This window comes from Macrosteles quadrilineatus, unplaced genomic scaffold (assembly GCF_028750875.1).
Source record: "Macrosteles quadrilineatus isolate MER2022 unplaced genomic scaffold, UCM_ALF_1.0 Scaffold_8__2_contigs__length_117827958, whole genome shotgun sequence".
Classification (NCBI taxonomy): Eukaryota; Metazoa; Arthropoda; class Insecta; order Hemiptera; family Cicadellidae; genus Macrosteles; species Macrosteles quadrilineatus.
In genome coordinates, this window is record NW_026542601.1 from 24,696,481 (window position 1) to 24,708,346 (window position 11,866).

Below are 11,866 nucleotides of genomic sequence, written 5' to 3' on the forward strand. Positions count from 1 at the left end.
AATTGACTTTCAGTTAAATATATTTTAATAACATTAGTTTTATCGAGTACCTAGGTTTGCTGCTATAAGGAAACTAATAAAGTGTGTTTTTGAGTAAAATATTGATAGCTTAGTAGTAGTTAGTAGATAAGTTTGATCAAAATATATCAATAAACAAGCAAACTACAACATTTGACAATATTCTCCATAAGAATAACATGGGAATTTTAAATTTACAATTTTTTAAATTTTCTCCGTTACTAATAATCGAACAAAAATACTTTTATATACTAAATTATTTGTTTTTTAAGCTCTTTAAAAAGGTCCAAAGAGAAATCGGGAAATTGTGTGTGTTTGAGGGTCAAAAGTGAGAAAACCCAATTTTTACCCCATAAAACCCCCCGTAAAGCCCCATTTTCATGGTCCGATCGTGTTGGTACGCGAACTCATTCAAGTTTATCCCGCCTTACACCTTTAAACCAAATTTCATTAAAATCGGACAAACATTACTCAAGTTATCACGTTCACGGACGTATATATAAATATATAAGTCTATATATACATATATATATATATATAAATTTTAACGAATGGTGTTTTTGGCCTCTGGGGACATCAAAATGAAAAAGTAAATCGGTCCCGGGTCTAGGTCTTACTGTGCCACCTACGGTAATAGCTACTTCCCTTTAGGGAAATTCGCTAAAAGTGCTTACCTAATAAACATGGGGTTTAAACAAATCCTATTTATAATATGCCTAAAGTTTGAATACTTGTTACTTTGATCTGGGAATCAGCACATGTTTATTCATAGAGTAAACGGGTTTTTGCATTATAATACATTATAATTTACATTATAATTATAAAATTTCCAGGATAATAAGTTTCTAATCCATAAAAAACAACTTATTCTAAAATTATCCTCCTGTTGCTAACAAAACACGTGCGACCAATAAATAATTTGGACTGTAAAAAATATATTAAACTTAAAGTTTTATAATCACTGAAATTTCCTCAATTTATCGATTCTGATTCTGATCTATATTTGATGGCAAAAGTTCAACACAAGCCACCCTAATAAAAATTGCAATATAATGTGTCTACTTACTGTATTCTTTACGCTAAATCCAAATACCCCCGCCGCAGCAAACCTGCCGACTAAGCAAATTTCCATTTGTCTGAATTGATATTCAATTAAATTTAAATAACATTAGGTTTAACGAGTATCTAGGTTTGCTGCTACAAGGAAACTAATAAGAGTGTTTATTAGTAAAATATTAATAGCTTAGTATAAATTTGCATTTAAACAATACAATCAGATTCTTATTCTGTTGGAAGTGTGTAGATGAAATAATAAATTTGCCAAGTTTGATCAAAATTTATAGCCTATAAAAACAAGCAAACTACAACATTTTACAATATTCACCATAAGAATAACATGGGAATTTTAAAATAAAATATTTGAATTTTCTCCATTACCAACAACGGTACAAAAACACGTTGTTAGGCTTATTAAATTACAAAGGTTTACAGGAAAATCGGGAAATGTTGTGTTTTGGGGGTCAAAAATTAGTAAAACCAATTTTTACCCCATAATATCCCACTTAAACCCCCAAAGAACTAGGATGCTTCTACGTGCAATAATCTGAACAAATGACACTAATGTAAAATAATTGTTGTAAAAATGTATTGTTTATTTGTTCATATAAAGTTGCTTTCATTAAAAAAAATTTGCACATATGCCTTGTTTGGAGTCAGTAAGTTAAGAAAAACACGTGCAATGTATTCGAAGATCATGTAATTTATTTTTCACCACACTATGATGTTTTTGGCTGTATTACATACGGTTAATTGGTGGCTGAAAGTTACGTTTTACTGGCCATGCCAGCTGTCATCGTAATTTGGGGACCGAGCAGGTTTTTACAGCCCGGGGCCGCAAAATGAGCTGTCCGCTTACTTACTTAAAAAATGAATGCACTTTAAATACACAATCAAAATCCATAGCATTGCAATAGAATTGTGTTATTGTCACCGTTGCCTAGCAACTATTTATTTTTATTTTTGCTGATTCCTCAAATTATTTCTCCACATAACCATAAAGTTGTAGTTGTGTTGACTGTGAGTGTGGATTATAATAGTGGTGTATAGTGGTAACAGGGTATAGTGTGGTGAAAAATAGCGTTCGTACCACGGACCGAAATGGTTTTGCAGCTCTCGATCGATTTAAGTTCTCGACTTCGTCTCGAACTTAAAAACTATCTCGAGCCGGCAAAACCTCTTTTCGGCCCTAGGTACGAAAAATGCTATTTATAATGTTTACAATAAAAGAACAATTAACTCTGGGTAATTACTGTGACGAACGTGACCATGGGAACCTATATAGATTTTTATATCACCAGAAACTAGATTTTTTGCTGAAAATAACGGTGCTAAAATGTTTCCGCGCTCACAAATATTAACGGAGTTACGGCTGTTTAAGTTTTATTTACCTTTGTAAGTCTACTGACTAGCCTATTTTAATTGACGATATTTCCTCACCAGAAACTTTGTATAACAATTAAATTTATGTAAATTGTAGGTGATTTTAAGTAAATATTAGACTCACACTAACAATCAATAGGTTAATTAACGCAAACTTATTAATTTCAGCATAAAGAACGTTCGGGAAACAAGATAGCTAATCTGTACTCAGCTAAGTGAAATGGTTAGTGGCGACTGGCGGCGGCATGATGCCATGATGGATTTGACAAAATCCAGTTCCAAGTTCCAAGTTCCAGTAATCCAATCCACTCCACAAAATAGGCCAACATTGTTACTTTAACCATGTAGCTTTTATGCCCTTTTGAATCCTTATACCTAGAATAAGGATTTTTACCTATGCATACTTTTAAAGCCTAACAACTAACAACTAACAACTAATAACTAACAACTAACAATGTTAGACTTCTCATTCCATTCTAAAATCTGAAGTTTTTTCCATGACTAGTTCATGTTGGTGACACTTGAGCGCTAGTGTCATAACACTTTGTTAAATATTATAAGAGAGTACTACAGTAAAGTATTATTAAATATATTAGTAATGAACTGTGCTTTACATTTGGTAATATAACCAGGGGATGAGTGATTGTGTTATTGGCTTAAATAACACGTTGATTAGTCTATGAATACATATTATTATTAAAATTAAACTATTCTAAACTAACCTAACCAAACCAAACTTGCTGTAGCATAAAATATAAGTATGATGACAGAAAAGGCATGTGTGGAAGGCAAGTCGGACTTAATGCGGATTCGGTACTGCATTAAGTCCTTTGAAGGTAGGTTAGATTAGGTAAGTTAAAGTGTAGGTTATAATGAACTGAGTTGATAATTTATATTACACACAGACAGTTGCCTTCCACACATGCCTAAATAAAATCATTCTGAAATAAGTTATTCAATGCCGTGTTGTTTCTTAGATGTTTGTAGCACATGTAATATAAATGACTTAATCGACTTATCTTTATTCTCTTCTCTTCAATTTCGTATTTTCATTTTCATTTTCATTTTAGGTTCAGTATAGTTCATAGTTGTACAAGTAACAGTTAGTCCGTTCCGTAATTCCGTAATGCGGCAAGCAGTAGCAGACTAGAATAGAAGGTAGATAAAGGAAATCAAAACGACAAATTATCTTAAGTTACCTTAGTTAATATTCGTGGCCTCGGAGACATTTTTGCACTGTTATTTCCTGGTAAAAAGTGAGTCTTCTACTTTAATTACTTACAATTAACGTAAATGATTAAGTATCTGGAGAGAACATTTCATAGGCTTATAAATAGGTTAGGTCAAAGAAACAAAGTACCGGTAAATAAAACTTAAAACAGCCGTAACTCCGATAATATTTGAGAGCGCGGAAATCTTTGCACCATTATTTTCAGCTAAAAATCTAGTTTGTATTGATATATAAATCTATATAGGTTCCCATGGTCACGTTTGTTGCAATAAATACCTAACTCGGAAACATATGTACTACATTAGTTGTGATGAACAAGACCTTTGGACCCACCAACGACAATCCCAGACACATATCAAGTGTGACAAATAATAAAAAAAAACACATGTATACTAGTTATTGGCACAACCAGTGATCATTAAATCTAAATAGTAATTTAACCCATTAAAAAACCTTAAAGAAGACAATAAAGAAGCCTTGTAGACGATATGTGGCTTGACGCATTTTGTCGTACTTTATATAGTCTTTATATTCAACCCTAAGGTAATGAAATCTTGTTTTTAATACACAAGTAAGTACGACAGTAATTTTTCATCTTGATTTTGTATTCCTTTGTTATTGAGATTTCAGTGAGAAAATCCTACAAATTAAAGAAAACTGGTGATGTAGTTTCTTTGTAGAACTAACATTAGCCAGACACTTTAGCCATGTTAACCTGTTTTAAAAGTAATAATATCGTTTGGTAAGCACCTAATTTAAGACATTTGTCCTGATAAAAACTGTTTGTACGAAAATGTTTCTTTAATAGCTTTGTCCAATATAGTTGTTCCTAATTTTGTTTAAATCTATATCTATATTTATTATTAAAACGTTTTTATTAGCTTGCTTTCTTGTCCGGTACAAATTTTGAAATCAATTTTATACTAATTTCCCGACGAGCTAGAGACTTGAAACTTGAAACATAGCTCACAAATGGAAGAAAATGAAATATTATATCATTTAATTTTCACATTTCCCTTGGGCTACGCCCCATGGGCTTGTTTTTATTAAATCGCTTTCTTGTAAATTTTTATACTTCCCGATGAGCTAGAGACTTGAAATTTGAAACATAGCTCACAAATGGATGACAATGCAATATTATATCATTTTATTTTCATATTTCCCTTGGGCTACGCCCCTTTGGCTTCCAAATTGTCCATGTTTACATTTAAAAAAATGTAAACATATAAATTAATTTAAGTCAGCTGTAAATACTTAAATTTGACAGTTAGAAGAGCAGAGGTTAAGAGATGCAGGTTCTGCTCCCAAGATATTCTAAAAATGTAAAATAATCATTTTAAAGTGAAGATAAAACATCTGATTACAGATAATAAGGTTTTGGGTTTTGGTTACGTATTAAGAGGCTATATAAAATAGCCTCTTAATAAAATGTATAAAATGTAACATATTTACATATTAAAGACTAAAAACGAGATAATAATTTATAAATAAAAATACTTTTTAAAAATGCCACGTTTTTAAACGCACTAAAAAGTATAAAATAATATAAAAAATTTTGAGGGAATAAATACTTGTAAGATTTAAAACGAAAACCGTGGGGCGCATGCAATAGATCATAATAGTTCAATAGGTGAATTTAATTGTAAGTCAGCATGCGCCCCACGTTTTTAGTTTTAAGTCTTACAATTATTTATTCTCTCAAAATGTTATATATTATCTTATACTTTTTAGTGCGTCTGACATTTTTAAAAAGTATTTTAATTTATAAATTATTTAACTTTATTTTACGTGTAGCCGTTTTCTTAACACTACTCCTCCCTTATTTGTGGACGAATTTCAACGTTTGAGGTGTTATAGAATTCTGTTTAGTTTTGCAATAAGGTTTTATAATCATAGAAATGTTTACCGCTATACAAAATCGAATAGTAAAATTTGGAAAACTAATTTTCACATTATAAAACGCTTTTCCCATAGACCGATCATACTGAATCATACTAATTGCTGGCTCGTTCGTATAAAAGTCGGTTAATATTCTTACAATTGCAAAAAATGCATACAAATCTGACGTTTCTCCTTGAGTTATCGTTCCAATGGACAGATTTTAATTATACATTTATATTATATAAATATTTGCAAATATATATTTTACTAGTTGTACAAGAAAAATATGTTTTTTTTATTTGTGGTAAGATTTTCTTGTGTAAGTCTTTTAGATTTCGTAAAACCGTTGGAGTATAATACATATACATCATTAAACATTTGTTTTTTATAGATTTACTCAACTAAATCCAGTCACTTTAAATCACTAGCTATATCATATAAATATATAACAACCCTCTCGCAGTCAATTGTTGTACAATAACAATGTACACCTCCTGTTATAAGGGAGAGTTGAACGACTCCCTCGGTGTTGTCAGAAATGTCACTCATTAACCAAGCTTAAGTTCACCTTCGCGGCAACGCCGAGCTGTGGTAGTTACAAGCAAAAAGTCGAAATAGGAATTGGACCATCAAAAAGCACAGACTTGCTTAGGGCTAATTTTACTTTTGTAATACCGGTAAGCATTGAATTTCGTCACGACTGTAATATAAATAAATCCCTTTTCACATAATGAATTCCTTAACTTTTAAGAGTGATTACGTTAACGATATCCAGGAACCACAAAAAAATTTGCAAATGGTACAAACTCTAAGAGACACAATAGTATTGTTGTAATTTTTTTTATAATCTTGTGATTTTAGGTAAGATTTTGGTAAAAGAATTACTACGAATAAGATATTAAGAGAGTTACGATATAAGAGGTGTATAGCTTTGCCATTCTATTAAACGGAATATTAAAAAGTACGTAAGACTAAAAAAGACAATTTGCAGCCTGTTGTATTTAGTCACTAATTTGAACTCTTTTTTTTCAATACTAATCCTTGTTTTCTTTCGGTTCAATATGAATCATTCGAAAGGTAATGAAGATAACAATAATTAATTTAAATAATTTTCGCCTCATATGTGCATCATATGTGGTTAATTGGGTCACCACACTCACCAGACACTCTTTATGATTGTATCTTTCGGTTATTATGAGTTGAACTAACCATTTTATTTACGTGATGATTATATTTAACCACGTAGAAAGTTTTCTTACCTATAATGTTGTATCAAGAAACAATTTATATAGTTATAAACTAAGATTGAAAATGTAAATCACCTGTTAAAAGTCCAAATATATGCAAAACATTTACGATATTAAGACCTTCTCTAAAAATAAAATGCCATCATGTGTAGACTACTACTAGATACCAATGCTGTATATTCTGTTTTATACAATCTTGTAAACCAATGTATTGCTGTGCCTACGTTGTGTATAGTTTTTAAGTTTTTAGATAGGTTATCACATATTATTTATTTTACTCTCCCTCGCACTAATGTGCATTTTAAAAATACTGTCAAGTTACAAGAACGAATTCCAACGTTCCTTTTCTGTATAGTTGGAGGATTTATTTAAAAAAAAAGTTGATTTAAAAAAAAACACAAAAAGTGACGTACAACGGCTAACACGACTTCATTTATTGTGCGAGAAAAAAGGGAAATAGTCTATATAATAAGGTCCCTTCTGAAATTCATGACTTTATCTTGATCAATAATGTAAAATGCGTGTAATGTTTTAAATGTTTCCATACCTAAACGCGAATACATATTAAATACACAATCAGTATCCATAGCGTTACAATAGAATTGTTTTATTGTCACTGCTGCCATAATAGATTTATTATTTATTATTATTTACTATTTATTATTATTTTTGCTGGTTCCTCAAATTATTTGTTCACATAACCTTAAAGTTGTGTTGACTATCAGTGTGCATTATTTTTGTAGTGAATAGTGGTAATAGGGTATAGTGTGGTGAAAATATCTTTCGTACCTCGGACCGGAATGGTTTTGCAGCTCTCGATCGTTTTGCTTCGGCTCGAACTTATGGACTATCTCGAGCCGGCAAAACCTCATTTTCGGCCCTGAGTACCAAATATATATTTTAAATTTATTTAAAAATTTTAGATTATAGCTCCTAAATAAAGATCCCACGATTTATGATACATTCCTTGACACACTTCTTACTTAGAACATGGATTTGTAATACTTATGGATAAAATAACCATTGCAAGTCTTCTGGTAATATATTTAAAATTTAGAGCCCAAATCTTGAAATTATATATGGCTTAAATAAGAGTGAAACCTTTTACTCAACATCAACTCACTCAAATGTGGAAAACACATTTTTCACTTATCAACAGCGAAAAAAAACGCAGTTCTGTTGGCTTCCAACAGAATAAAAACATTTATTGTATATTTATGATTGAAAATTGTGAAGCCAACACAGTTTTGCGTCTAGACAAACGCACAGGCTAATGCTGCTTATTAATGTATACCTTGGACACAGAAGATGGCAATGGAAGACAAAACTTACAAAATTACAACTTTAAAGGCTTGTTTTTAGTTTACATATGAGTCTTTTTGAGATGTCATTAAGTGGATTAAGTACATAATACAGTAAGGAAAAGCGTGGTTAAGACGAACTGGAAATGGGCGTAAGTAATCTTAATTTATTTATGAACAAATATTTAGTAAATCGCCATGATGGTGAAAAAATTTTTAAACGGAGTTTTATAAAAATAGCCTAATAGAAAACATGGCATGTTGTTTGGATTTCTGATGATTTACAATTAACTTATGTAAATTTATAAACATTCTTCCAAGTATGTTTAATTGTTTCACTACACAAGATAAACATTGTTTCATGGATTTTAATTTTATATACAGACTATATAAGGTTTAATAATACCTCCCTTATAAATGAATTATTTTATTTTTGTTACAGCAACAATACTGTACATAACAATATTTTCAGTACTGCAGCTTCAACTTAAAGAATATATATAAAATCATAAGTACTCATGTTTTATATATCTTGTAATTGATCAAAATGAACAGGTTTTGTAAAATATATTGTGCAGAACAAACAAAAGCCTACGTGGGCCACCTCAAGTATTTTGGACTAGATAACGTTATCCCTCTGTGGCTAACAAAATGCAACTCATCCTTTGAGAGAACACACACAAACATATGTTTCATGTCTATAATTTACGCATAAAACTTTGTTATGGTTTTGGCATACCTGTTAAATATGTTAGAATGTATTTTATAAAAACACAAACTGTCAGTTTCTACTGATAAAAAGTGTTCGAACAATATTTTCACTTACTAAATTTATAATAAAAATGATCATATTATATGCTAAATATTATATTCAATGACCGGATATGTTTATCCAACAGTGAAGTATGAATACGGAAACCATTCTGTGAGACAAAATCCGGTCTGTAGCTCAGTGCTGGAGCGATAAAATATACATAATTATATCTAGGAAATATAAAGCTTTCTTCTAACTCCCTTATAATTATCAACAAAAATTAAAATATGCAAACGTTCTGGTAACAATGTGATATTTTTCAAGTAATATATTACAATATATATTAATAAATAATTAATTGAAGTCATCTTTTCACACTTTTTTTCACTTTTTTTCATTCTTTTCACTTTTTTTTTTTTTTAATAAGCTAGTTTATCCAATTTAAACTAGCTTGAGAAATCCACCAATTCCGTTGTGGTTTCTTATTTCCATTTCTTTTTAATTTAAATTTTCTGGTAAATTTAACGCATCTTGTAAAGTCATAAGTAAGGCTTGGCTCACATTACATTACCCCGCCCATAGGAAAGTTTATAACTTCATGACAAAAATACTCAGCGGCTAACTAAATCTTTCCCTGACAGATATAGCGTGGTAAATTAAAACAGCTATATGAACAGGACCAGTGAAATAACATACGGCCTGCTGAGCAGTTTAAATTTGAAGGAAAAATTACAAAGTGAGTTCAACGATTCAAGCCAACGATATTCTTCTGCCCATCATGTAGCTGCTGAATCTTCATTTAGTTGCAAAGTAGTTTTTACAATATCCCTTTTACTTGGTTTGTATCACGCTTTTATTTCTCGTGCATTGTCTGTCGGAACAACATTTCTTTGAATAATAGACGTAAAAAAACACAATCTAGTATATCAAATTTAACGAAGTTGACTAAGGTATTTTTAAATAGCTGCACACTTGGGCCTAAATGTGAGCTCTAACACAGGGAAGTCAATCTGAAATCGAATACAAGTAAACGGAGGGTTTTGACAGTAAAACAGGTAACACGAAACTATAATTGTTAAATCTGACGATCTAAAGTCATCCTTATTCAACCTGGCATATTTTCGTACAAACACATTTTTCATTTTCAGTTAAAAGGTGTATATAGAACAAAGACAAAGCAATAATATTGTTTTTTACTTAAGTACAATATAGACCTACAGGTTGATTAAAAAACAACGATTTTAAAAGCTGTATTTTAATTATCAAATAGAACCTATGTTATTTAAGACAATAAGGATGACTTAATCACTTTTTTACCAAACATCCAATTCTGTAACATCTCCAGACAGTCGAACGCAACTACAGAACCATCTTCCAAGAGAAAATGAAAAACCCTTATTGGTTACTCATACAACTTAGTATGTCCACCTTAAGTGAATGTGTATGCTGAATACATTCCCGTGCGGTGTCAGTACCCCATATATACATAATTAGTTGTAATGTTTAAAGCTCCAGAAATTACAAAAGGCTGGTTCATCGCTTAACACAGCCTATAAAATAAAATAGTTAGTTTCTTTCTACTGGGAGTGTTAACGGTTTTGGGGTTTATATTGCTCGAGCGTCAGGAGATTAGAAATTTGAATCCTTGTGAGCTTGTTTCCATGATAAATACGTTTCAAAATTAATTATTGTTGCAACCATTTAAAATGAAGGGCTTTCATATGTTCCCCTGATTTAAAACACATTTTAAAAATTGTTTTTTACTAACCTGTATTTATCATATAAAATCCCCATCCATGATCATACTGCACAAGTAATGACAATATGTAAGTCTTTATATTAAACAAAATAACTGGCAGATATGTTCAGAGCTACTATATATCTATTACAGAACAACAAAATGGACTGACAATAACAGACCCACAGAGGGAGGTGCATGTCTGGAGCTGACAATGACTGTGACAAACAAGGATACTTATGTTGTTGTGCTGGACAGTTTGTATTTATAAGTCCTTAAGTTGTGTAACCCCTACAATACTTTAACATAAGCAAAAACAATACTTAGTACTTGGCCTATTGCCAAGACAAACGTTATATTCCTTACTTAGTACAGAAAGGGTAAACAATTTAGCCATGATTGACAAGATAGGCCAGGTGTTTTTAAACAGCTAAATGAACAACAGATTTTTTCTACAGAAATGATCAATTAAAACCTGTGAAAGGTACGCAAAATAGCTCATTTCAGCTCTAGAGTGTAAATGGATAATTCCCGCTTGCTGAATCAGTTGATTTCACTGTTGTCGTTTCTGCACCAACCACATCCGCGGATCAGGTACGTCAATAACCGGTTAACAAATAACCTAACCTAAAAAAAAAACATGACCTAAATTGTATACACCGCTAAAACGTTACTACGTTACGTTAATATTATGGTGGTAGGAAAAATCTTGTGTGTATTACTCGTATTGTCGTATTATGTGTATCTCGAAATGTCTGGCCGCACGAAGCTTAGCTGAATGCGACCATCTATAGTTCTCGAGCGGCAATGAGTTCTTTGTGCGCTCCTAACTCAAAAAAGCTTTTTATTTTTTTTAATATTTGAAATACTTTTATCAGAATGTATTAACAATAATTTAAAATCGTTTCTACGAATTGTTGTAAATGTCATTGGCATGCATTTTACTAGGTTATTTTTCAAAATGGAAAGCAGAGGACCTTGCATTGGATAGGTAGCTAATATATTGAATTTAATATTCGAATTAAAAACGGTTAACGGAAGGTTATCGTTTTATTGTAATCAATAATGGAAAATGATTTTAAAATTCTCAGGAGACATATATGATACACAAATATTTACACGAACTAAATAAATTAATCTTCAACCCCCAATAATATTAGCAAAATAGTATTAATCTATTGCAACCCTACAGTGACTCTAGTTACACTAAATATCACTATGCATAAAAATACAAATATAAATAAACTCTTTGTAACC